The 27,489-nt window shown below is 50.4% G+C and overlaps 1 protein-coding gene across 1 annotated transcript in view; it reads left to right on the top strand.

Moving 5' to 3' along the window:
- Positions 1-27,489, top strand: part of DOCK5 (dedicator of cytokinesis 5) — a 923,455-nt gene that overhangs the window by 278,901 nt on the left and 617,065 nt on the right. The window lies entirely within an intron of this gene.

Here is a 27,489-nt window from a genome sequence, read left to right as displayed (position 1 = left end):
GCTGATTCTTAACCTAGGCCTTGTTACTAGTCTTGTTTGTATGTATTTACATTGTGACTCGTGGTTTCACCCAGTAGTAGTGTTATTGCACTGCCCAGCATTGACGGTGCATACTGGTAGCAGGGTATTCTTTTGATTTTGATTTAGGAATCCGCATAAAATAAACCAGGTTAAACATACCAACGAGTCCCAGTAAAAATTGTATAATGTATTTGGTTTTTAACGTTATTTCAAGGGATTTTGTCATTAGCAAATACAGTTTTCTCTTAAGTTTTGGGGAAGAATATGCATTTTACAAAGAAGGTGCTTTCTGTCGCTCATCTCCACAAATATCTATTTCCTTTAAGGTGGCTTCCTTTTTCCTACCCAGTGTCAGTCAAGGTAGCGTAACAGTCCCACGATGGACTCCTGTTTTAACCCAGGGAATGTCTAGAGTCTAAACTAAAAGACCCGGAGTGGGTGAAAACGATGGACAATGGCTTGTGTACTTAAAAGCTTTTTAGCTGCAGAATCTCCTTTAATTTGTTATATTTCACAAACATGCATTTAATTATAACCAGGGTCACTGGAATTATGCCATGCTTGAGTCTTTTCTACGTAATTATGGACTTGCCACATGAGCCATCATCTGCTGCATAATTTGCAGTTTTGTTTCTAGTTCAAATGGATCAGAATTTACTTAAAGATGTTAAACTGACTCTGAAGGGAAACCTTTGTCCAGGCGTATAAAAACAACACAATAATAAAGTAATACTGTCTCAGAGTGTGCTGCATTATGCCACATGATCTTCCTTTTTTTGGCTGCATACCTTGGTAAACCCTGCAACATAATTTGGTCCTCTCCTGCTGCATGATTCCAGTGGTCCTGGCTATAACAAACTTGCTGCAAAATAAGCAATGTTTGGGGGGTAAAAACAAAGGATAGAAGAGACGAAGATCCCCAACTCAACGCTGATTACAATGTTGATCAGCATAAATGGGGCAGGTACACCGAATGCAGAGAATTGTTTTCGCCACTAAGAATTGGTTACACACATAAACGAGGACCTCAATGTGCATGTTAGTTGTATATTTTTTATTGGGTGTTCGCTGTGAGCAGACTATCATTTGCACACTTTTGTGGCAATAAAGTTAGATGCCTGAATACATGGTGAATACATGGTATCTGTGTGAAGGCAAGGTGTGCAGAGCGAAGATTCTTGGTTGGTCAGTGGAAGTGCAGGCGGTGGGTCATGTAGACTGGTCCTTGGTCATGGACGGCTTTGCAGGCTTGGGTCAGAAACTCGAAATGGTATTGCTTCTGGACGGGGAGCCAGTGGAGGTCCTTCAGGTGCTGGGTGATGTGTGTCCTCTTCGGCAGGTTGAGGATCTGTATGTTGCATTCTGGAGTCTTTGCATGACTTCGGTGGTGGTGGCTGCATAGAGTGTGTTGTCGGCCGGCGATGAGGGCCTGTGTCACAGTTTTCCTCGTGTTGATGGGGAGCCATCTAAAGTCTTAACATTTGCTTCGTAGTTTAAGCTTCTCGCACTGTTTGTGAGTGTTTCTGAGGTTCTCGTTCTCTCTGTCCTTGTATCTCAAGGCTTTCTCGCTGTTCGAATGTGTCACTTTGTACATTTTGCCTTGTTCTCAAGGCCCTTTTGGGATCCATACCTCAACAGGTGCAGAAAAGGATCAGAGCTGGAGATAGCTCATTGAGAGTACAGTAGAGGGCATTATTACTGCCCTGCCTGCCTCTGAGTGCACATGTGCTACAGAGAACTTGCCTGAAAAGTACTAAGGATCCATACTTACACAACTGTTCGTTAATGCTGCCGACCTGTAATGCTGCTTCAGTTCAGAAATCTTGCCCTGATTTCACCTGTGCTCATTGAGCGTATTTTGTTTGGTCTGTTTTGCTGGGGAATCTGTGAGAAAGTTGTCAGGATTACTTTTATGTTTTTATCTACGACATGGCGTTTCCTATTGAGGCAGTCTGCTGCCTAAACAAGCTGGCTGAACTTTTTCACATCATTCTACCTCTAATGCAGCTCTATCCACAGCAGCCCAGTGATGTGTGCCCAGGACAGACTAGTTAAGGGAGGAGCTTAGTCAAACAGCCCTATTTGGCTGAGGTCTGGCAATTTTACTGGACTTCATAAACAAGGCAATAGGCCCACTAGCTCATTCACTGGCAGGCTGCTAATGCTCATCCCCTGTCAAACACACGCTCAACATCGTGGTGGTCTGTGGACCTCCTAACTGTGGTTATTCCTCCCCATGGGTAGTCTTGATTTAAAAGACCAAACCCTTTCTACTATAATTGCAGAAAATTTAAACTTCCACATGGATCCTCTGATCACAACGAAACTAGCGAAAAATTAGGCTATTACATTTGAACCTTTAATCCCATTTTCTATTGGCCCACACCAATACGTCCCATCTCAGAAAAGAATATGTAGAAAAGAACAAAGGGAAGCACTGTTAGCCAATGCTAATCTAATGCCCCTTCTTATTAAGATGCATAGACAACCTGCACCCTAATGATTGATGAACGTTTTAATATTGTTGAAGACTCCAGTACCTAATCCCTAAATGCACAGTCTCCCGACAAGAACATTACTAGCCAAAGTGAATTAACACCATATGACAACTTAAAAAACTTAAGTAGAGAGCCGGCTAACCAGAGGTGAGGTGGAGAAATGCCATCAATGACCTTCAGGGGCTGTTTTAGAAAACATATCACAATGTCATCAAGCCATTTAAAGAGCCAAGATCAGTTTCTGCCATGAAAGGATTGTATCCTCTAGCCTCCTCTTACAGACATTTTCAAAGTTGTAACTATTGGAGAATGCCTAGCAGTGATTGCCTCACAAATGCTTCACCCCTTGCATCTCCTAGATCCGTAGTAGCCCATACTAGCTCATCCAAGGCAGAACCTTCCCACAGTCCTCCTTCACCCCGGAGTCCCTGAATGAGACTGTATCTTTAGTCCACTCCATGAAACGCACAGATTGTTCATGTGACACATCCCAGGGCACTATCTTTTTCGCATATCACCAGTATTTTACTTTAATAGGTTGAGGTTCCGCCATTTCTGAAAAAAGTGGTCTTACTATTGCAAAAGAAACCTGACGGCAACAGCAATGAACCTAGCAGCTTGTTCCCCTTTTACGGGCTTGCCTGTCATAAGTAAGGTGTTATAAGAAATTGTTATTTGGGAGCTTCAATTTCATACTGATGGGCAACACAGACCTAGATTCCTACAAGGCTTCTGACTAGGGCTTATTTATAAAAATAAAAAAAATCCCACTAAATGTTGATGCCACATGCTGTGATTCTTAATGATTTTAGATTAAAACCAGAGGAGTAGTTGTTGATTTTTTACAGTGGGACAATATCTTGCTGAGCAGGCCCATCTGTAGGCCCGTTAAAGTGGGCCCTGCTCCTGCCTGAGGCATGGGACATCGATGGCACTGTTTGCTGTCACAGGGTGGAAGCTTCATACAGGAATGAGGGAGGTTTAGACTTTATTTGTCCTCCTTGAGTTGTTCATAATGTTCAACATAGTAGACCACCCAACACAGCTGGATAATCTAAGATTGATAGTTGTGACAACTAAAAGTACTCATGATCGTTTTTTACTGACCAGATTTCGACTGGACCTTTTCCATTATCTATTGGCCCGTCCGCGTGGTACATATAGAGGGCAGTGCCTCATACCCTGTGGCTGAGACGGAAACTCTCCTCAGGATATGATGCACTTTTTATTGTTTTGTAGTTTTTATGAGGCTCCTAGAAAGTCTTTTATCATCCCTATTCTTAAAAAAAGCACGCTTTAAGCAGGTTAGACCAGTTTTTGTCTTTTTACAACTTCCTTCAAGCCATTCAGTATTGTACGTGCGTAGCTTTCTAAGGACCGCTGTTCGGCATAGGTCCTGTTGCGATTAATCCTGATGGAGATTTATGTCACTATATAAAAATTATTTGGGTTTTTAATATGGTTCATGCTCATAACCTTTATTTTACAGGGTTGTTTTGGGATGGTTGTATTGTCCTTGATATAGCTCTTATCATTAATTCTGTATTTTATTGTGCTTTGATGATGTTATTCCTCATTATGGATCCTTTGTTCTGATATTGTCCTAGCCTTTCTTAACTTTTTAACTATGGGCCTATGATCGCATTGTCTTTTTGTACATATAGTGGAGCTTTTTATCTATGTTTGCTTGACTTTTATGGTTTTCATTTAAAAAAAATATTAAAGTATAATGCTGATGCTGATAGTTGTGACAGAGGACTCTGTACTGGTTATTATATTTTCAGTCACCGTAATGGCATTGTCTGGATTCTTCTCAAGTCTTTTTTTCACAACTGTTGTAATAAAGTGCTATAGGCAAATTCTGTGTAACAAGAATGTTTATAAGGTGTGGATATTATTTCCAGAATGGAACTGAAGGTTTTGAGGCATTGTGGTTGTTGAATAATGTTTAATGTAGGGGTGGCCCGCTTACAGGTGGTTTAACTTACACATGGGATGGAAGCATGGCTCTAATTCTTGCATGCCACTATGCTCATCTCAGGAATGTGTGTAGTGTACTTTACCAAATTACAGAAGGCTTTCCATAGAGCCTGGTAGAAAGTGTCCTTATCAGTGGCAAATGACACCTGTTGTGGGTAATATATAGTCTTTGAGAGGGTGATCCCAGTAAGGTGAGTAGAGTAAACCCTTTTTTTGTAGGCTGTTCATGATTTAAAAACGGGTGACCCCATTAAAGTCTATAGAGACATTTGTTTGTGTGGTGGGTGAATAACAGAGAAAAAATTGGCACCACCAGTTGTGAGTCACTTGACAGATATATTATGTGTCTAGAATGTGGTCCAAAGTTTTGTCCATTATCACTTAATTGGTGATAGAAAATTGTCCACTGATGTACCCTGTTGAAGTACTTTTAGTCCACAAACCCTGTAAATACTTCATTATGTCGTTAGTGATGTAATTTGAGCTATCATTATTTATGTCATCCATGGTGTCCTTTGGGATGTCATTGATGATGTCATTTTGGCGTGTCATGGGTGGTGTGATGTGTGGAGTAATGGGTAGTGCGTGACTGGGTGCAGGTTGTGGTTGGTTCTTTGGACTGTGACTGACAGGTGCCGGTGGTCTTCTGGTTTTTGGATGTTGGTTCTTACCTCGTTCAACACCTAATTGTAATGTCACACTGACCCTTGGTTTTTTCAATTAATTTTTATTAAGGTTATCGTCTCTGTTTTTGTTTTTTCTTGGGACTCTGTTATAGCTACAGCTTACTCAATGCTCTCATTCCTATAAGGTCATGTCTAGTCCAGTTGCCTCTCCCTCCTGCAACCCCTAATGAATTGTGGTTTCGGTTTTCAAAGTGATTTCTTCCTGAGATTATGGGTTTCTTGGTTTTGGGATAGAGAATTTCACGTAGTGCATTTTGGGCACTCGGGAATAGGGCAGATCTCATAACATAAGTATTTATTTACCTAATGTCATTTAAGGTTTGTTGAGGTCTTTTATCTTTGATAGAACATAAAATCACATTCACAGAAGTATTCATGCACTAACATGAGGGATAGAAGGAGGACAAAATAAATTAAGGAGAAAAGTTTATAGGTGAGTACGGTAGGAGAGAAGCATGCTCTTATGTCTGGCTTTGCAATTTTTCCCAAGGATCCACATGCTTCTTGAAGACTCCAGTTTGCTCCTTCACTGTGTCCTCCTGCCTACCCTAGTTTATGCACCCAGAGCATGAGATGCACCCAGGGCATAAGGTTGGAAACTGAGTTAGCGCCTTGCTCTCCATACATTGGAAGTATTTATGTGGCAGCATTTCAAACTTTGCTTCACACAACAAACAGTAACAAGCATTTGCAATGCAATAGGTCTCGTATTTATAAGAGTTTGAGCTATTGGCATTGTAAAATTACAATGCCTTTTATTTATGTTTTGGTTTTAAAACAAATAAAAGGCATTGTCATTTACAATGTCAGTAGCATAAACTCGCATAAAAGCAGTGTGTGGCGTGCAGCAGTGTGTGGCGTGCAGCAGTGTGTGGCGTGCAGCAGTGTGTGGCGTGCAGCAGTGTGTGGCGTGCAGCAGTGTGTGGCGTGCAGCAGTGTTTCGTGTAGCAGTGTGAGGCATGCAGCACTGTGTGGCGTGCAGCAGTGTGCGGCATGCAGCAGTGTGCTGCGTGCAGCAGTGTCGTGTAGCAGTGAGTAATGCAGCAGTGTGCGGCGTGCAGCAGTGTTTCGTGTAGCATTGTGCGGCGTGCAGCAGTGTGCGGCGTGCAGCAGTGTGCGGCATGCAGCAGTGTGCGGCGTGCAGCAGTGTGCAGCAGTGTGCGGCATGCAGCAGTGTTTCATATAGCAGTGTGAGGTGTGCAGCAGTGTGTGGCGTGTAGCAGTGTGAGGCATGCAGCACTGTGTGGCGTGCAGCGGCGCGCAGCAGTGTGCGGCGTGCAGCAGTGTGCAGCAGTGTGTGGCGTGCAGCAGTGTGCAGCTTGCAGCAGTGTCCTGCAGCATGCAGCAGTGAGTAATGCAGCAGTGTGCAGCAGTGTGTGGCGTGCAGCAGTGTGTGGCGTGCAGCAGTGTGTGGCGTGCAGCAGTGTGCGGCGTGCAGCAGTGTGCGGCGTGCAGCAGTGTGTGGCGTGCAGCAGTGTGTGGCGTGCAGCAGTGTGTGGCGTGCAGCAGTGTGTGGCGTGCAGCAGTGTGTGGCGTGCAGCAGTGTGTGGCGTGCAGCAGTGTGTGGCGTGCAGCAGTGTGCGGCGTGCAGCAGTGTGCGGCGTGCAGCAGTGTGCGGCGTGCAGCAGTGTGTGGCGTGCAGCAGTGTGTGGCGTGCAGCAGTGTGTGGCGTGCAGCAGTGTGCAGCTTGCAGCAGTGAGTAATGCAGCAGTGTGCAGCAGTGTGTGGTGTGCAGCAGTGTGTGGTGTGCAGCAGTGTGTGGCGTGCAGCAGTGTGCGGCGTGCAGCAGTGTGTGGCATGCAGCAGTGTGTGGCGTGCAGCAGTGTGTGGTGTGCAGCGGCATGCAGCAGTGTGTGGCGTGCAGCAGTGTGTGGCGTGCAGCAGTGTGTGGCGTGCAGCAGTGTGTGGCATGCAGCAGTGTTTCGTGTAGCAGTGTGAGGCATGCAGCACTGTGTGGTGTGCAGCAGCGTGCAGCAGTGTGCGGCGTGCAGCAGTGTGCGGCATGCAGCAGTGTCGTGCAGCATGCAGCAGTGAGTAATGCAGCAGTGTGCAGCAGTGTGTGGCGTGCAGCAGTGTGTGGCATGCAGCAGTGTGTGGCGTGCAGCAGTGTGTGGCGTGCAGCAGTGTGTGGCGTGCAGCAGTGTGTGGCGTGCAGCAGTGTGTGGCGTGCAGCAGTGTGTGGCGTGCAGCAGTGTGAGGCGTGCAGCAGTGTGAGGCGTGCAGCAGTGTGAGGCGTGCAGCAGTGTGCGGCGTGCAGCAGTGTGCGGCGTGCAGCAGTGTGCGGCATGCAGCAGTGTGCGGCATGCAGCAGTGTGCGGCGTGCAGCAGTGTGCGGCGTGCAGCAGTGTGTGGCGTGGTTTGTAAACAACAAGAAAAGCGGACATCAAAGGAAGGGTGGGAGGGAACGAGCATATGGGGTGTGAGTTATAACGAAAGTTAATTGTTGTTAGAGGGGATGCAGGAAGTGAGGCCGAGCGCGCGCTGGCGAAAGCAGTCTGCTGCTTTCAAGTCCGATGCCAGATGCCAGCTTCGCGCTTAAATGCCTCACATGCACTGGCCATAAACCGCATTCCTAAGGTCTTGTGCCCCTTACTAAATCTCTCTGAATGCGTGAGGCGGCGCACGCGCTGGAAGTAGCTGGTGGCAAATGGAATGCGCGTGGTTGTGCGCGTAACCGCCACCCGATCCACCTGGGAAGCCTTTGGGAGCGGCGTGCAGCAGTGTTTCATATAGCAGTGTGAGGTGTGCAGCAGTGTGTGGCGTGCAGCAGTGTTTCGTGTAGCAGTGTGAGGCATGCAGCACTGTGTGGCGTGCAGCGGCGCGCAGCAGTGTGCGGCGTGCAGCAGTGTGTGGCGTGCAGCAGTGTGCAGCTTGCAGCAGTGTCCTGCAGCATGCAGCAGTGAGTAATGCAGCAGTGTGTAGCAGTGTGTGGCGTGCAGCAGTGTGTGGCGTGCAGCAGTGTGTGGCGTGCAGCAGTGTGCGGCGTGCAGCAGTGTGCGGCGTGCAGCAGTGTGTGGCGTGCAGCAGTGTGCGGCGTGCAGCAGTGTGCGGCGTGCAGCAGTGTGCGGCGTGCAGCAGTGTGCGGCGTGCAGCAGTGTGCGGCGTGCAGCAGTGTGCGGCGTGCAGCAGTGTGTGGCGTGCAGCAGTGTGTGGCGTGCAGCAGTGTGTGGCATGCAGCAGTGTGTGGCATGCAGCAGTGTGTGGCGTGCAGCAGTGTGTGGCGTGCAGCGGCATGCAGCAGTGTGTGGCGTGCAGCAGTGTGTGGCGTGCAGCAGTGTGTGGCGTGCAGCAGTGTGTGGCGTGCAGCAGTGTTTCGTGTAGCAGTGTGAGGCATGCAGCACTGTGTGGTGTGCAGCGGCGTGCAGCAGTGTGCGGCGTGCAGCAGTGTGAGGCGTGCAGCAGTGTGCGGCATGCAGCAGTGTCGTGCAGCATGCAGCAGTGAGTAATGCAGCAGTGTGCAGCAGTGTGTGGCGTGCAGCAGTGTGTGGCGTGCAGCAGTGTGTGGCGTGCAGCAGTGTGTGGCGTGCAGCAGTGTGTGGCGTGCAGCAGTGTGTGGCGTGCAGCAGTGTGTGGCGTGCAGCAGTGTGTGGCGTGCAGCAGTGTGAGGCGTGCAGCAGTGTGAGGCGTGCAGCAGTGTGCGGCGTGCAGCAGTGTGTGGCATGCAGCAGTGTGCGGCGTGCAGCAGTGTGCGGCGTGCAGCAGTGTGTGGCGTGGTTTGTAAACAACAAGAAAAGCGGACATCAAAGAAAGGGTGGGAGGGAACGAGCATATGGGGTGTGAGTTATAACGAAAGTTAATTGTTGTTAGAGGGGATGCAGGAAGTGAGGCCGAGCGCGCGCTGGCGAAAGCAGTCTGCTGCTTTCAAGTCCGATGCCAGATGCCAGCTTCGCGCTTAAATGCCTCACATGCACTGGCCATAAACCGCATTCCTAAGGTCTTGTGCCCCTTACTAAATCTCTCTGAATGCGTGAGGCGGCGCACGCGCTGGAAGTAGCTGGTGGCAAATGGAATGCGCGTGGTTGTGCGCGTAACCGCCACCCGATCTGCCTGGGAAGCCTTTGGGAGCGGCGTGCAGCAGTGTTTCATATAGCAGTGTGAGGTGTGCAGCAGTGTGTGGCGTGCAGCAGTGTTTCGTGTAGCAGTGTGAGGCATGCAGCACTGTGTGGCGTGCAGCGGCGCGCAGCAGTGTGCGGCTTGCAGCAGTGTGCAGCAGTGTGTGGCGTGCAGCAGTGTGCAGCTTGCAGCAGTGTCCTGCAGCATGCAGCAGTGAGTAATGCAGCAGTGTGCAGCAGTGTGTGGCGTGCAGCAGTGTGTGGCGTGCAGCAGTGTGTGGCGTGCAGCAGTGTGTGGCGTGCAGCAGTGTGTGGCGTGCAGCAGTGTGTGGCGTGCAGCAGTGTGTGGCGTGCAGCAGTGTGCGGCGTGCAGCAGTGTGTGGCATGCAGCAGTGTGTGGCGTGCAGCAGTGTGTGGCGTGCAGCGGCATGCAGCAGTGTGTGGCGTGCAGCAGTGTGTGGCATGCAGCAGTGTGTGGCATGCAGCAGTGTGTGGCGTGCAGCAGTGTGTGGCGTGCAGCAGTGTTTCGTGTAGCAGTGTGAGGCATGCAGCACTGTGTGGTGTGCAGCGGCGTGCAGCAGTGTGCGGCGTGCAGCAGTGTGCGGCATGCAGCAGTGTCGTGCAGCATGCAGCAGTGAGTAATGCAGCAGTGTGCAGCAGTGTGTGGCGTGCAGCAGTGTGTGGCGTGCAGCAGTGTGTGGCGTGCAGCAGTGTGTGGCGTGCAGCAGTGTGTGGCGTGCAGCAGTGTGTGGCGTGCAGCAGTGTGTGGCGTGCAGCAGTGTGTGGCGTGCAGCAGTGTGTGGCGTGCAGCAGTGTGTGGCGTGCAGCAGTGTGTGGCGTGCAGCAGTGTGTGCCGTGCAGCAGTGTGGCGTGTAGCAGTGTGTGGCGTGCAGCAGTGTGTGGCGTGCAGCAGTGTGTGGCATGCAGCAGTGTGTGGCATGCAGCAGTGTGTGGCGTGCAGCAGTGTGTGGCGTGCAGCAGTGTGAGGCGTGCAGCAGTGTGAGGCGTGCAGCAGTGTGAGGCGTGCAGCAGTGTGCGGTGCAGCAGTGTGTGGCGTGCAGCAGTGTGTGGCGTGCAGCAGTGTGTGGCGTGCAGCAGTGTGTGGCGTGCAGCAGTGTGCGGCGTGCAGCAGTGTGTGGCGTGGTTTGTAAACAACAAGAAAAGCGGACATCAAAGGAAGGGTGGGAGGGAACGAGCATATGGGGTGTGAGTTATAACGAAAGTTAATTGTTGTTAGAGGGGATGCAGGAAGTGAGGCCGAGCGCGCGCTGGCGAAAGCAGTCTGCTGCTTTAAAGTCCAATGCCAGATGCCAGCTTCGCGCTTAAATGCCTCACATGCACTGGCCATAAACCGCATTCCTAAGGTCTTGTGCCCCTTACTAAATCTCTCTGAATGCGTGAGGCAGCGCACGCGCAGGAAGTAGCTGGTGGCAAATGGAATGCGCGTGGTTGTGCGCGTAACCGCCACCCGATCCGCCTGGGAAGCCTTTGGGAGCATTTTCTGAAGCCCCTACATAAGTCTCGCTGTGCGATCGCTTACGCGATAGCCAGGCGAGACCTAAAAATGGGGCACCACTGGTTGTGCTTGTTGAAGGCAACAAGTAACCCATGCATGCAGCCAATGAGTGAAGAGCAGGCTGGGTTGAGATTGCTAGGATTGGTTGGTTGATTTATAAGGGAATCCTAGGTCAGCTCTCAGACTTAGGCCAGTCATTTGATGATGTATACAGCCCCATGATTAGCTATCAAAAAGCTGATTTGAAATTACAGGTTAACGTCATCTTTAATGCAACCGGTTACGGATAACGAACATTTGCCTGAAATAATGGACACTCACTGTATTCAGTGGGCAGGATGTCCACTGGGATGAGGTGTTGAAAAAAATTGGCAGGACAGGTATTGATGGCCTCTGTCGAAAAGGGGGCAGAAAGGAGGTGGGTCTACAGTCTGTCACTTGAGAAGGTTGCATCCTTTATTGCCAGATAGGCCAAAGAAGGAGGGTATGCCTGTTAAGTGAGTATGAGAGGAGAGGAAAGGCTTCGGGAAAGTTGACACAGGGGCCACACCTCAGAGCTGCTATAGCTGCGCAATAATGACAAGAGGCCATATTATATATGAAGAAGAAGAGGTGAGGTAGAAATGAGCACAGGTGAAGACACCCTCAGTTTACTTGCATAGGGTAGAAGGTGGGTCCTTAAACAGCTCCCATAGTAGGTTGCAGCCTTAAGCAGGAAAGCTATACATGGGAAATCAGGGGCCATGTGGCAGAAGTGATGGAAGGAAGGGAAATAGTTTGCCTGAGAAAGAGCTGCCTTTCTCCTACAGTAGTAGCCTTATATTCTAGAATGGCAGGCTGAATGTTTGTATAAAATAGGATCCATACAGCATGCTTACTCCAACTTACACATAGCCCCAGGGGGTGGGGGTAAGACATCCATAAATTCCCAACTAACTGGATGTTTGGATTACGAGAGAAGGTTTCTTGGCTGACAATTATGTAAGGGCATTTGAAAGTTCCCCCAAGTGATTTTAGTTGCACAACTGTGGAACTGTAAAGCACACTGGGCCAGTACTGATGTCTAAAAAACGTATAGGACTTAGCATTTGGACATTCTGCCCTAACCGCATTTTTGTCATCTGTGTTTGTTTAAACTATGTCTCCATGTTACAGTAGTTCAAAGACAATAGAATATTTTCTTTGTAACAATAGGAATCATGGTTTCCTGTTATTTTCATTACAGCTAGAAATTGTTTGTATACCGAACTTGAGTGCACCTCCCTGCTAGTATCCATTAATCAAAATTATTTATTACAAATATATGCCACCATGCTTCGGTGTCAGCCCCTTTTTCCTCTTTGTTACGTATGCTTGCAAAACAAAATAAAGAAGTGTAACCATCATAACGCTTACCAAGACCAGACCATTTGGCTTTGTCAATGCTTCTTTTACATGAAATTGAGCCCGCTTTGCAGCTTGTGCTGTGCTTGTACCATGGTGGTAGAAGGAAGGAAAGCTTGAAGATGTCACTGTGGATTCGTTGATCAATACAATAAGTTGTATGTGTGTTTCTGTAGTAGGGGATCTTTGTGTATAGTCATAATCTAGGAATACTCCCGCCCATGTGCGGGGACCCCGGAGCAATCAAAATATCTCTTAAGCTGTCCTGCATTTGCAAACCTGCAAAGACACTTAAGAGACAGACAAAATAATACAGCCTAATAACAACATGGCTGCACTGGCCAACACTTCCTCTGAAGTGAGCACAAAAGCCAAAATAAAGTTTAAATGTCATTTTTATTCACATCTGACATGTTCCTTTATTGTATCACACTCCCTTCACCAAAATCCCTTTAAACAATAGAGAGGAAGGGGTGGACAGACAAGCCCTATAGGCTGTCATTATGTGTCTGCTAAAGGGATACCGTGCCTTTAAGGAACTCTCCAGAGACCCCCGGTATCCCAGGATGCACAGCCAAAGCAAGTTACTTTCAGTTCTTTTTTCCGGCTCCTGCTTGCAGGACCCTGGAGCTTAAGCTCTACCCTTTGGGTGGATATTTGGATAAATTTTGATATTTTTGGATATTTGATATTTTTGGATAAATAGTTTGTTCACTCGACGTCTAGTGCCTTCCTCTACTGCATCCTGCAATTTGGGGCAGTTTGGCCACTTTTAACATGGCTTTATTTGATAAGTGCCCTGAATGTGGGAGGAAGAAGGCCAAGACGGACCCACATGATGTCTGCATCCTCTGCTTGTCATCCTCGCATGTCCCTGCTGCGTGTGCCATCTGCAAGACCTTCTCCAAGAGGACCCTGAGGGACAGGGAGAAGATTCGCCTCCAGGGACAAGAGGAACGGAGGACAGGTGGGACTTCGGGGAACGGAGGATCTCCTCCCCCTTCCTCTGCCCATGCTTCAGCCACTGGAGGGACCTCCGGGCAGAAAAAAGGGCAGAAACGGCGCCTACCGGCTGGTAGGTCGCGTTCGACGTCGAAGGCGACGACGGCGAGGGATAAAGCCACGGTATGTTCGCCGTCGATCCAGGGCTCTGGATCTCGGCATTCTCAGCGTTCGACGTCGAGAGAGGGGCCGGCGAGACCCGGAACTAGGTCGCCGTCGAAGATTCAGCGGTCGACGTCGACACACCATCGACGTCGTGCCGAGCCCCCTGGACAGCCGTCTACTCTTGGCTCGACGCTGACGACATCGACGCCGAGACACCGGCGACTGCCGTCGAGGCACAGATCGCCGTCGAGGCACAGATCGCCGTCGAGGCGACGGAGATCGACGTCGAGAAGAAGGAGATCGACGTCGAGGCATGGCTCGCCGGCGGGGCGAAGAAGGTCGACATTGAGGAGACACCGCTCGACGTCGAGAGGCCGTTCGTCGAGGGGGGGACGGCGATCGGCGAAGAGACACTGTACGAGGTCGACGTTCAGTTCGATGTCGAGGACGACTGGTAACACATCTTCGATGATCACGATTTCCAGTCGTGGATCTAGGAGACGACGGCGCTCCTCCTCGTGCGTTTCGACACGGGACAGGCCCGCCAAGAGGAGAAGGGTGGACGAGAGTCCGGACAGTGCTGGTCCGGGTTCTCCTGCACGGAGCGATGGAGCCCCACAGCCTCTCTCTCAGCCGCTGCCTCAGCGTCCTCCTACACCACCACCTCCTCCTCCTCCTCCTCCTCCTCCTCCTCCTCCTCCTCCTCCGCCTCCTCCTCCTCCTAAGCGACCTACGCCGCCGATGCCACAGCTCCCGCCATCTCCTCGGCGACCGGCGACTCCTAAGGCTCCACGAAGACCGAGGTCTCGCTCTCGACGGAGGTCACGGAGTAGACACAGATCGTCCACTCGCACCAGACACGGACGGCGGAGATATAGATCTCGTTCCAGAGGCACGAGGACGGACTCTTCTGGCACTGGACGTTTCTCTCCCTCGCTGTCGGAGACACCGCCTACCCGAATTTCGCCGGTGGATGATGTTGCCACGTTCCAGGAGGTGCTGATGAGGGGGGCGGCGAAATTGGGGATCTCGGTAGCAGTCCCGGTTCCCACTACCTCGGTGATCTTTGAGACATTGCACAAGGCTCATCTGTCACGCCCCCTTCTTCCTTTGGTCCCGGGGTTGGAGGAGCCAGCCATGGAGGTCTTCTTGACACCTGCCGTGGTGAAGTCGGCTCCCTCAAGGTTGCAGAAAAAGTACAGGGCCCCTGATTCGGACCCGGCGTTCCTCAGGGTGGACCCTCCCCCGGACTCTGTCATTGTGGTTGCAGCTCGTAAACAACACTCTACGACGCCTTCTTCCACGGCCCCTCCGGATAAGGAGAGTCACAAGATGGACTCCTTGGGGAGGAGAGTGTGCTCCACGTCGGCCACCACGATGAAGGCTGCTAGCGCCTCCGCTCTGTTGGGTCGCTATGACCGGTCACTCTGGGACTCCTTGCAACAGTTTGCTGCCTCCCTGCCTAGGGATAAAAGGGAGGACTTCCAGGAGGTTCTGAACGAGGGCATGATGGTCTCCAACCAGATCATCAGTGCTGCGGGGGATGTGTCGTTGCTGGCTGCCCATGGGTACTGTCACGGGGTACACATGAGGAGGCATTCCTGGGAAGCCTGAGGCGCAGCAGAAGATTGCCAATTTGCCTTTCTCCGGCGCGACGCTGTCGGGTCTCATGTGGATGACGAGATGGCCCGCATGAAGGCCGAAGCGGAAACCCTGAAAGCCGTGGGGTTGGAAAGACCCAAGGAGCAGAAGAGGTCGTTCCGCTCCTATGGCAGGCGCTATTCGAAGCAACGAGGTCAAGGGCGTCAGTCTGGTCACCAGCAACAGCACCAGCAACAACAACAACAGTTCCCCAGGCAGTCCTTTCAAAAGCGCCAGAGGGGCAGAGGACAGCACCAATCCTCGTCAGGGAACAAAGGCCCGGCCGGGTCGAAGCCCTGAAGGATTACTTCCCCCTCATCCGTTACCCGCTCCGGTGGGGGGGAAGTATTGGTGGGGGGGAAGTATTCAACGCTACCTGGCAGAGTGGAGGACAATAACTCAGGACAAGTGGGTGCTGAATATTGTTTGCAATGGATACAGTCTTCGTTTCACCAGCCCGCCTCCACAGATTCCACCAGTGCGCTCTCCCTACATGGTGCGGGAGCTCCAGCGGGAGGCGGACGTTCTGTTGACAAAGAAGGCCATAGAAGCTGTTCCTTTGAGGCAAAGAGGAAAAGGCCTTTACTCCAGGTTATTTCTCGTCCGAAAAAAGGACAAGAACGAGTTCAGGCCTATTCTAGATCTGCGTCAAGCAAACAAGTGGATCCGCAGAGAAAAGTTCCGTATGTTGTCCCTGCATCAGATTTACCCTCAGTTGCATCGAGGAGACTGGCTGTGCGCCATAGATCTGCAGGACGCTTACTTTCATGTGCCGATCGCACCAAAGCATCGCCAGTTCCTGAGGTTTCTGGTAGGCAACAACCATTACCAGTATACAGTACTCCCGTTTGGTCTGAAGTCTGCCCCACGGACGTTCTCCAAGTGCATGGCAGTGGTGGCAGCACACTTGCGGAAGAACAAAGTGTTTGTGTATCCATACCTGGACGATTGGCTGATCAAAGCGTCCACGTACCAGGCAGCCCAGTGTCACTTCAACAGGACAGCTACCTTGCTTCATCGCCTGGGGCTGCACATCAACATGTCAAAGTCAGTACCGATCCCTGTGCAGTGTCTCCAGTACTTGGGGGCCTCAGTCAATACCTTGACCGCAAGCGTGTGTCCTTCGGAGGAGAGACGCTTATCGATCCGTGGGAAGGCCCTGCACCTCCTCTCAGCCCACTCTCCTACAGTGAGGACGGTGTCCTCCTTACTGGGGTCGATGGCTTCCAGCATCTTTCTCACCCCCAATGCACGTCTGCATATGCGGCCCCTGCAGGAGTGTCTGGAGGATCAATGGGACCAGAGGCGGGGGCGTTGGGAGGACACGATTCATCTGTCCCAACACGCTCTCCAATCTCTGAAATGGTGGCGCTCCTCAGAGAATGTTTGCAAGGGGACTCCCTTTCACAAGGATATTCCGGCCCAGACCATAGTGACCGATGCGTCTCTCCAGGGCTGGGGAGCGCATTCGGGCCCTCTTCAGATTCAGGGGATATGGTCACAGACGGAGATGACTTACCACATCAACTTTTTGGAACTCAGAGCGGTACACTTGGCCCTGAAGGCGTTCCATCTCTCCTTCACGATGAACTCCCTGCTAGTTCAGACGGACAATACTACTACCATGTATTACCTCAACAAGCAGGGGGGCTCCCATTCACGCACGCTGTCTCGGGAGGCACAGACGATCTGGAATTGGCTGGTGGCCAGGAACCTCACGATCACGGCAACCCACCTGCCGGGAGTGCAGAATGCCCAAGCCGATGCGCTCAGCAGGCTCGTGCAAGAAAATCACGAGTGGGTGCTCAACGACGACGTGCTAAGAGACGTCTTCGCAGAGTGGGGCACTCCGGACATCGATCTGTTCGCTACGGCAGAAAACAGCAAATGCCCCGACTTCGCGTCCAGGTTCTACCAACCAGGGACACTGGGGAATGCCCTATGGATCAGCTGGTCCAACAGCTTTCTCTACGCCTTTCCACCCATTCCCCTGATTCCGGCGGTGCTGATCAAGCTGTCGCAATCCAGCGCCAGGATGATCCTGATTGCTCCGGAGTGGCCGAGGCAATGGTGGTTCACCGACCTTCTTCACCGGTCTGTTCTGCCACACCGGCGCCTGCCGTGTCGGCCGGACCTTCTCACGAAGTTCAGAGGACAGATGGTTCACCCCAATCTCTCGTCCTTGAGTTTGGCAGCATGGCTCCTGAGCTAGTACAGTATGGACACTTGAACCTACCTCAGGACTGTAGGGAGATCTTGAAAGAGGCGAAGAGACCGTCTACGAGGACTTCTTACGCCTATAAGTGGAAGAGATTCTGCTTATGGTGCAAGACGAAGGACATTGACCCTACCTCCTGTAAAGAGGATGTGATTTTGCCTTATCTGCTGCAGTTAGCTCAATCTGGGCTTAATTTTCAGTCTATTAAGGTTCATCTCGCAGCCTTGACTGCGTATAGAAAGGGCCCTTCCCAAACCTCATTTTTTCAAATCCCTGTGATTAAAGATTTTTTGGAGGGTTTGCGTAAGGTGTTTCCCCCTGTTAGACGACCTTCTCCACCATGGGAATTGAACGTGGTGTTGTCCAGATTGATGAGGGAGCCTTTTGAGCCTATTCATAAGGCTTCTCTGCAGCATTTGTCCTGGAAGGCTGCCTTCCTTGTGGCCATTACATCGGCCAGGAGGGTAAGTGAGATTCAGGCTCTGTGTTGTCAAGAGCCGTATACTGTATTCCATGCTTCTAAAGTGGTAATGCGTACTCATCCTAAATTTTTGCCTAAGGTAATATCTGATTTCCATGTAAATCAAATGATAACTTTGCCTACATTTTTTCAGCATCCCTCCTCTCCGGCGGAGAGGTCTCTGCATTCACTAGATGTGCGTAGGGTGTTGAAATTCTATCTAGATAAGACAAAAGACATCCGCAGGTCGGATCAACTGTTTGTAAATTATGGTTCAGTGAGAACTGGTCTAGCTACCTCAAAACAGTCCATCTCCAGATGGATTGTGTCCTGTATTCAGCTTTGTTATCAGAAAGCTAATAAGACGTTAGGGGGTAAGCCTACAGCGCATTCGACTAGGGGCAAAGCAGCGACTACCGCTTTGCTTAGGAATGTTCCAATTGCTGACATTTGTAAGGCTGCCACCTGGAAGTCGGTCCATACGTTTACAAAGCATTACTGCCTGGATTCTGATGCTAGGGCAGATGCGCAGGTTGGACAGGCTTCGCTGAGGAATTTGTTTGCACAGTAATTTGTTGGTGTTTGGTTTTTACTCCACCGCTGTTTGTTGGTTGGGATGGGCTTGCCATTCTATTCATAGATTATGACTATACACAGAGATCCCCTACTACAGAAGGAGTAGTTTCTTACCTGTAACTCCAGTTCTGTAGTAGGGGTATCTCTGTTATAGTCATAAGCGACCCTCCCTCCTCCCCGATGGAGTAAACCTGGCAGTATCAGGCCTGTTGTTATACACCTTCAAAAAGAACTGAAAGTAACTTGCTTTGGCTGTGCATCCTGGGATACCGGGGGTCTCTGGAGAGTTCCTTAAAGGCACGGAATCCCTTTAGCAGACACATAATGACAGCCTATAGGGCTTGTCTGTCCACCCCTTCCTCTCTATTGTTTAAAGGGATTTTGGTGAAGGGAGTGTGATACAATAAAGGAACATGTCAGATGTGAATAAAAATGACATTTTAACTTTATTTTGGCTTTTGTGTTCACTTCAGAGGAAGTGTTGGCCAGTGCAGCCATGTTGTTATTAGGCTGTATTATTTTGTCTGTCTCTTAAGTGTCTTTGCAGGTTTGCAAATGCAGGACAGCTTAAGAGATATTTTGATTGCTCCGGGGTCCCCGCACATGGGCGGGACTATTCCTAGATTATGACTATAACAGAGATACCCCTACTACAGAACTGGAGTTACAGGTAAGAAACTACTCCTTATCATAGAAAGACTCACTTTGGATTCCTGGATCATAAAAACATTTGGTGTTGATTCATGTATCGTAGAAGGGGTCACTGTGGATTCATGAATCAAAGGAAGACTTCTTTATATTTGTGAAACATAAAAAGACCGCAAATAGAGTCATGGATCGCAATAAGACATGATTTGGACCATAATGTTTTGGACAGACAGTGTGAATTCATGGATCATAGCAATACTAGTTGTAGATCCAATGATAACTGGAAGGCTCACTCCTGATTTATGGATCATCGAAACACTTGGATGTAGAATTGTGGATTACAGAAGGGCTCACAGGATTTGTGGATCATAGAAAGACTTGATTTCGATTGATGGTTTGTAGAGAGGCTCACTTTTGATTTTTGGATGGTAGAAAGATTTACTGTGGGTTCATAGCTTGTAGAAGGGCTCGCAGTGGATTCATGAATTGGAGAAAGACTTCCTGTCATTTTATGTTCCATAGAAAAGCATTTTGTAGACTCATGGATCGTAAGAAGACATACATTCATGGATACTCAAAAGGCTTTCTGTGGTTTCAAAGTTCATAGCTCAGAAAGTTATGCCGTGGATTCAGATTTAATGAAGACGGTTGTATGATACTTTCATGATGTCTCCCAGACTCATTGCCCCTTTTTTTTAAAATAGATTCTGTTTTGTAAAGTACCACTGGTTATGGCACAAGCAGATTTTTTTATTGTGCTTGAAACTTAAACTGTCAACCCAACATTTAATTCAATCAATCAATCAAATAATTTGTAAAGCGCACTACTTACCCGCAAGGGTTTCAAGGCGCTGAGGGTGGGTAATGGGGGAGGTGCTGTTGCTACTGGTCGAACAGCCAGGTCTTGAGTCATCTCCTGAAGGTTAGAAGGTCTTCGGTTTGTCTTGGGTTGAGGGGGAGGGTGTTACAGGTCTTGGTGGCGCGGTGCGAGAAGGATCTGCCTCCGGCTGTGGTTCTACGGATGCGTGGGACGGTAGCCAGGGAGAGGTCTGCGGAGCGGAGATTCCTGTTGAGTACGTAGAAGGAGAGTCGACTGTTGAGATAGGCTGGGCCGGTCTTATGAAGTGCCTTGTGTGCGTAGATCAGGAGCTTGAAGGAGATTCTTTTGTCGATGGGGAGCCAGTGCAGGTTCCTCAGGTAGGGGGTGAAATGGTCGCGGTGCGGGACGTCGAGGATCAAGCGTGCAGAGGCATTCTGGATTCTTTGCAGTCTGTTGATGAGCTTGGTCGGGGCTCCAGCGTAGAGTGTGTTTCCGTAGTTGAGTCTGCTACTGACTAGGGCCTGGGTGACTGTTTTCCTTGTGTCTTTCGGGATCCATCTGTAGATATTGCGGAGCATACGGAGGGTGTTGAAGCAGGTGGAGGAGAAAGCATTGACTTGTTTGGTCATGGTGAGTTTCGAGTCGAGGATGACTCCCAGGTTGCGTGCGTGGTTCGTAGGTGCGGGGGTGTCCCCAGCGATGCGGGCCACCAGGAGTTGTCCCATGCTGAGGGGTTGGGCCCGAGGATAAGGATCTCCATATTGTCTGTGTTCAGCTTAAGGCGGCTATCCTCCATCCAGTCGGCGACGGACTTCATTCCCTGGTGGAGGTTGGATTTGGAGGTGAGGGGGGTCCTTGGTGAGGGAGAGGATCAGTTGCGTGTCATCGGCGTAGGAGATGATGTTGAGGTCGTGATGTCGGGCGATGAGTGCGAGAGGCGCCATGTAGACGTTGAACAGCGTCGGGCTGAGGGAGGATCCCTGCGGGACGCCGCAGATGATCTCGGAGGCTTAGGATCGGAACGGGGGAGGCGGACTCTCTGGGTTCTGCCGGAGAGGAAGGAGGAGGTCCAGTCCAGGGCCTTGTCCCGGATCCTTGCGTTGTAGAGTCGTGTGCAGTGGCAGACGGTGTCGAAGGCGGCGGAGAGGTCCAGAAGGATGAGGGCCGCCGTCTCGCCGTTGTCCAGTAGGATCCTGATGTCGTCTGTGGCGGCGATGAGGGCGGTCTCGGTGCTGTGGTTGCTTGCTGCGGAATCCTGACTGGGAGGGGTCCAGGATGCTGTTGTCTTTGAGGTAGCGGGTGAACTGGATGTTGACTATCTTCTCGATGACCTTAGCTGGGAACGGAAGCAGGGAGATGGGCCGGACGTTTTTGAGTTCTCTCGGGTCCGCCTTGGGTTTCTTCAGTAGGGCATTGATCTCGGCGTGTTTCCAGCTCTCAGGGAAGGTCGTGGTCTCAAAGGAGAGGTTGATGATGTTGCACAGGTGGGGTGCGATGGAGCTGCCGGCTTTGTTGAAGATGTGGTGTGGAAAAGGATCAGACGGCGAGCTGGAGTGGATTGTGCCTATGGTCTTGGTTGTGTCTTCGATGCTCACGTTGGCCCAGGTTGTCAGGGGGTCGTGGTCGGTGGGGTGTGGTGGGTCCGGCGTGTTGGGGCCTGTTAGGGTCGTCCGGGGGTTGAAGCTGTCGTGGATGTCAGCGATCTTGCGGTGGAAGAAGGTGGCGAGGGAGTCGCACAGGACTTGCGACGGCGGGATGTCGTTGGCGTTGGAGCTGGGGTTGGAGAGTTCCTTCACAACGTTGAAGAGCTCCTTGCTGTTGTGTGCGTTGTTGTCGAGGCGGTCTTTGAAGGAGGTCCTCTTGGCAGTCCTGATGAGGTGGTGGTGATTGCGGATGGCGTCTTTGTGGGCTGCGCGGCTGCCCGGCGACTTCTCGCTGTGCCATATGTTCTCCAACTTCCGGCAGGTGCGCTTTGACGCTAGGAGTTCCGGGGTGAACCAGTTGGCTCTCTTGCTGGTGTCTTTGAGGGTTTATTTTTTCAGCGGGGCTACGGTGTTGGCGCAGTTGTCCATCCATCATCTGAGGGTGTGCGCACCATCGTCCGGGTTGGAGGCGTTGGTCGGTGGGTTGAGTGCGAGGTTTGTCTGTAGTTGTACTTCAGTTATTTTGCCCCAGCAGCGACGGGGGATCTGTAGGGTGCGGTGATGTGCGACGGGTTTCCGGAAGGTGAAGTGGATGCAGTGGGGGTCGGTCCAGGTGGGTTCAGAGACGAGGCTGAAGAAGACGTGGGGGCTTGAGTAGAAGATGGCGTTGAGCGTGTGTCTGGCGATGTGGGTCGGCGTCGTGACGAGCTGTTCCAGTCCGAGGTTGGCGAGGTTGTCTATCAGGGTGGAGAAGTTGCTGTCGTTGTTGTTCTCCAGATGGAAGTTCAGGTATCCGTGGAGGATGTAGTCGGTGGAGGTCAGTGCGTGCATGCTGATGAAGTCAGCGATGGCGTCACAGAATTGTGGGTCCGGGTGGTCTGTTGACGAGGGTGCCTCTTAGGGTGGTCTTGGGGTCTGTGTGGATCTGGAAGTGCATGTGTTCGGCGGTGCTGAGTGTCGTAGGTGTTTGTTGAGACCCTGATGGTCTTCTTGTGGACAATGGCGATTCCTCCTCCGACTCCGTTAGTGTGGTCTCTGCGGGCGATCTTGTATCCGTCGGGGATGATTATGGCGATGTCATAAGCTTAATTAATATGGAATTTATAATACATAATTGGTTATGAGTGAACCTTGTCATATGGTGATATAATGATAAAATACACCACTACATGTTTCTGAAAGTTTTTATAGCTTGGCAGAAAGCCCTTGTCAACACTTTCTTGTGTATCTTGGGTACAGTGGATTTCCAGAAAAGATCTGCTACTTGTATGCAGTTTAGAAATGCTAGGAACCGGCAAATGAATACAACTGACAGCTAGCTTCTTAGTGTGAAAGAATTATAAGTTGAGAAAGGGAAAGCGATGTGAAGGTACAGGGAGTACAAAACAAATTACATTTAATTGTTGGTGAGTGGGAACCAGTCAATGGAATTTTGTGCAGGGTGTCTTGGCCGATAGTGTTCGGCCTTCAGGGTTGTAATTCTGTGTTTTGCACCTTCTGAAGAAGTCAAAGGTGAGACATGTCTTGTGGGCAGTTGAGTTGAAAAGTGTGACACCTGGAAGAAAATGAAAATTTGAAAAAATAGTAGTAGCATTAAAAAAAAGTATTCTGACACCATGAATTCTAACATTGACCCAGTGGTATTACTATAGCGCCTAAAATGAGTATAATTGTCAAATTCCAGTGCTTATTAGAGTGCCTAGCCCAGGAAATCAAGTGATGCGTGGGTGACCATATACATTTGAGTTAATCGTTCTCCCTGTAATGAGAGAGACTGTGAATCCAGCTCAAAACGCGAGCTGGCATCATCAACCAAACAAGAGTTCTCCAATGCCTAATGTTGATGATTGTTAGAGATGCAGGCCTGGGAGAAGAGAACTGTGCGATTTCTGTACTCTGTTTTGCCCCTTTAACGTGTTTGGGGGGGGGGGGGGCAGTGTCAAAAGCAATCGGGATCATGCCTGCCTAGACGGGGCACGCGATTCCGAGGTGCTGACAGATGCTCTCTGTGTGTTCAAGGTCTTGTGACGTAGGCAGCCCGCATGCACAGTAATTATTCATCGGTCAGTGCGGTTACCGGAAACGAGGTGCGCTAAAAATACACGAGGCAATGCCCTTGGACTGATCTCAAGACGATGGCTTGCCACAGTGCAGTGGTCACGTGGGATTGCGTTAGTCAGTGAAAGTTTCACTGCATGCAGTCTACAAAGTTGCAGATCCAAACCTGTGGAGCGAGCAGTAGCGACCTCTGCTGGCGCACCTCTCCAGTCACCTTTTACACTCTTTGAAAGTGCCTCGGCAAGCAGGAGAGTCTGATGCGAGCTTGACTGACTGCCGGCCCGCCGGAAAATCTTGTGTTCGAGTTTATTAAAGCAGTGAGAATATAAATACAGTCCCCCATACAGAGCTAGGAATGTTAATTAAGGGCCAAGCTATCCTTGGTGCAAGCAAGTGAGTAGCCAGAAAATTTAAATACCCTTCACTTTAAGCCAAAGCTATTAAGGCAGCAAGCAAGTCATCACGTCCCTCCCCAGAAGAGCTTGCTTGTCTCGTCATCCATGCATCCATCCATTTATCTTTTCATTTCACCCACCCGCTGATATCCACCATTTCACCTTTACATTCGGCTATCCAGTCTTTCATCCAACATTGTCTGTCACCATTCCACCCATCCACATCCAAACCTATCCATCTATCTTCAGACCTATCCATCTTTTTACTCAGTCATCCATCCTTTCAATTATCCATCCCCTTCTCATCCTTTCAGCCATCCATCTTTTCCCTCATGCTTTCATCCTTTCACTCATCTATCCACCCTTTCACTTATCTAGCCACCCTTTCACTCATCCATCCACTCTTCATCCAGCCATTCATCTACCCTCCCTTTCACTCCCCCATCCTTACATCCTTCCTTTCACTCATCCATCCTTACATCCATCCTTTCACTCATCCATCAACCCACCCTTTCACTCAGTCCTTCCAGCCACTTACCCTTTGACTCATTGATCCATAATTTAACTTACTCATCCATCCTTTTCCCTCCATCTACTCATCCATCCATTCACCCTTTGACTCATCATCCATTCAGACTTCCTCCCTTTCACTCATCCATCCATCCACCATTTCCATCTGTGCATGCATCCAGGCTTTTACCCATCCATCCACTCATCCACCATCCATTTACCTTTTCGCTCATCATCCATCCTTTCCCTCTCATCTGTCAATCCTTTCTCATCATTCATCCTCCCTTTCAATCATCTATCCTTACATCCATCCTTTCACTCATTCATCCATACATTTATTCATCCACCTCTTCACTTACCCACCCATCCACCATTTCACTCATCCATTCATCCATACACCTTCCCAACCTTTCACATTAATTCTGAACCTTTGTCTGCTGAGTTGCAGACAGAAGAGGCACATCAAAAAACCCCATCCTGCTGTCAAGTCGTACTTGTATAGCGCTGCTAATCAACCCAGAGGGTATCTAGATGCTGTCCTGCAGGTATCAGTCGAACAGCCAGGTCTTGAGTCCCTGCCACATGTGGGTCAGCGAGGGTGCAGTGTGAAAGTGAAGGGGGAGGGTGTTCCAAACTTTGGCGGCGAGATGGGAGAAGGAACATCCTGTGGAGCGGCAGCAGTGAATGCGTGGTATCTGTGTGAAGACGACGCGTGCAGCGTGGAGATTCCTAGTCGGTCAGTGGAAGTGAAGGTGGTGGTCCATATAGACTGGTCTTTGGTCATGGAGATCTTTGTAGGCATGGGTCAGAAGATTGAAATGGCATCTTTTCTGGACGGGGAGCCAGTGAAGGTCCTTCAGATGCTGGGTGATGTTTGTTCTCTGGGGCAGGTTGAGGATCAGTCAGGCTGCTGCGTTCCAGATTGTCTGGACGCTTTGCATGGCTTCGGTGGTGGTGCCTACATAGTGCGTTGCCGTAGTCTAGTTGCCTGGTGATGAGGGCTTGTGTCAGTGTTCCTGGTGCTGATGAGGAGCCATCTGAAGACTTTGCGGAGCATGCAAAGCGTGTGAAAGCAGGCTGAGGAAATGGCTTGACTTGACGTTTCATGGAGAGTTGGCTGTCCAGGATGATGCCTAGGTTGCGGATGTGGTCTTTCGGCATGGGGGTTGGTTCGAGCTCCACCGACCACCAGGAGTTGTTCCAGAGGGTGGTGTGCCTGCCGCAGATCAGAACTTCCGTTTTGTCCATGTTAAGCTTCAGGCATTTGTTTTTCATCCATGCCAAGACATTCTTCAGACAGTTGTGGAAGTTGGTCTTTGTTGAGGTGGGGTCCACTGAGAGCGAGAGGACAAGCTGGGTATTGGCAGCATAGGAGATGATGATGATGTGTGATCCAATGCTGTCTGTAAGTGATGTCACATAGATGTTGAAGAGGGTTGGACTGAGTCTTGGGGCACATCACAGAAGGTGTGCTTGGGTTGCTAGGTGAAGGGAGGGAGGTGGACTCTGTGTGCGTCCGTGAAAAAGGATGCCATCCATCTGAGCGCAGCAAAAACCAAAGCAAATGATGGACGGAGTGTTGAACATTGCAAGCACTCACCCCCAGTCAACCGATCTGGGTTTAATCCATCACCGTTCTTTAGCCCACTCTACCACCCCAGTTCAGACATGGCCATATGCAAATCAGTCTGACCCTGCGCCTCATGGGAACAGTCCAGCCCGAACTGCCAAGCCATGTCTTCCCTGGACCGGAAACAAGCTTCCTAGGACCGGTTTCTGGCATTTCAGCCGTCTTCAGCCAGGCTTGCTTGAATCCAGTGGCAAAGTGAGCAAGGGACTCACGTCTGAGCATACCCTGCCAACTTATGGCGAACAAAGCAAAAACCAAAGCAAATGATGGACGGAGTGTTGAACATTGCAAGCACTCACCCCCAGTCAACCGATCTGGGTTTAATCCATCACCGTTCTTTAGCCCACTCTGCCACCCCAGTTCAGACATGGCCATATGCAAATCAGTCTGACCCTGCGCCTCATGGGAACAGTCCAGCCCGAACTGCCAAGCCATGTCTTCCCTGGACCGGAAACAAGCTTCCTAGGACCGGTTTCTGGCATTTCAGCCGTCTTCAGCCAGGCTTGCTTGAATCCAGTGGCAAAGTGAGCAAGGGACTCACGTCTGAGCATACCCTGCCAACTTATGGCGAACAAAGCAAAAACCAAAGCAAATGATGGACGGAGTGTTGAACATTGCAAGCACTCACCCCCAGTCAACCGATCTGGGTTTAATCCATCACCGTTCTTTAGCCCACTCTGCCACCCCAGTTCAGACATGGCCATATGCAAATCAGTCTGACCCTGCGCCTCATGGGAACAGTCCAGCCCGAACTGCCAAGCCATGTCTTCCCTGGACCGGAAACAAGCTTCCTAGGACCGGTTTCTGGCATTTCAGCCGTCTTCAGCCAGGCTTGCTTGAATCCAGTGGCAAAGTGAGCAAGGGACTCACGTCTGAGCATACCCTGCCAACTTATGGCGAACAAAGCAAAAACCAAAGCAAATGATGGACGGAGTGTTGAACATTGCAAGCACTCACCCCCAGTCAACCGATCTGGGTTTAATCCATCACCGTTCTTTAGCCCACTCTGCCACCCCAGTTCAGACATGGCCATATGCAAATCAGTCTGACCCTGCGCCTCATGGGAACATCTGAGCGCATCGTCTGTGATTCTAGTCTGGCATAGTAGATCGATGAGTGTGCGGTGGGAGACGGTGTCGAAAGCTGCGGAGATGTCCAGGAGGATTAGGGCAGGTGATTTTCCTGTGTCTAGTAGGGCACATCTGTCATCTGTTGCGGTGACCAGGGCTGTCTCGGTGCAGTGGTTGGCTCTGAAACTTGATTGGGACAGGTTCAGCAGGTTATTTCTCTCCAGGTATTCAGTAAGTTGAAGGTTGATGGCCTTCTCCAGGACTTTGGCGGGGAATGGGAGCAGGGAGATGGGACAGTAGTTCTGGAGCTTGCTGGGGTCTACAGAAGGTTTCTTGAGGAGGGGTTTTAACCTCTGCATGTTTCCATGCATCGGGAAAGATGGCTGTGGTTATGGAGGCGTTGAGGATGGTGGTGAAATGGTTTCTGATCTCATCACTTCTTAGGTTGAAGAGTCAATGGGGGCATGGGTCGGTGGGTGCTCTTAAATGGCTGGAGTTCATAAGAGTGGTTGTGATCGGTGTGCTGAGTTGTTCCCTTGCAGTGAGCGGGCTTTCGGTGGTTGTGGTTGATGTGGTG

This window comes from Triturus cristatus, chromosome 11 (genome assembly GCF_964204655.1).
Source record: "Triturus cristatus chromosome 11, aTriCri1.1, whole genome shotgun sequence".
NCBI classification, from domain to species: Eukaryota; Metazoa; Chordata; class Amphibia; order Caudata; family Salamandridae; genus Triturus; species Triturus cristatus.
Note: the sequence above shows the minus strand (reverse complement) of the source record. Positions and strands in the feature narration are given on the sequence as shown.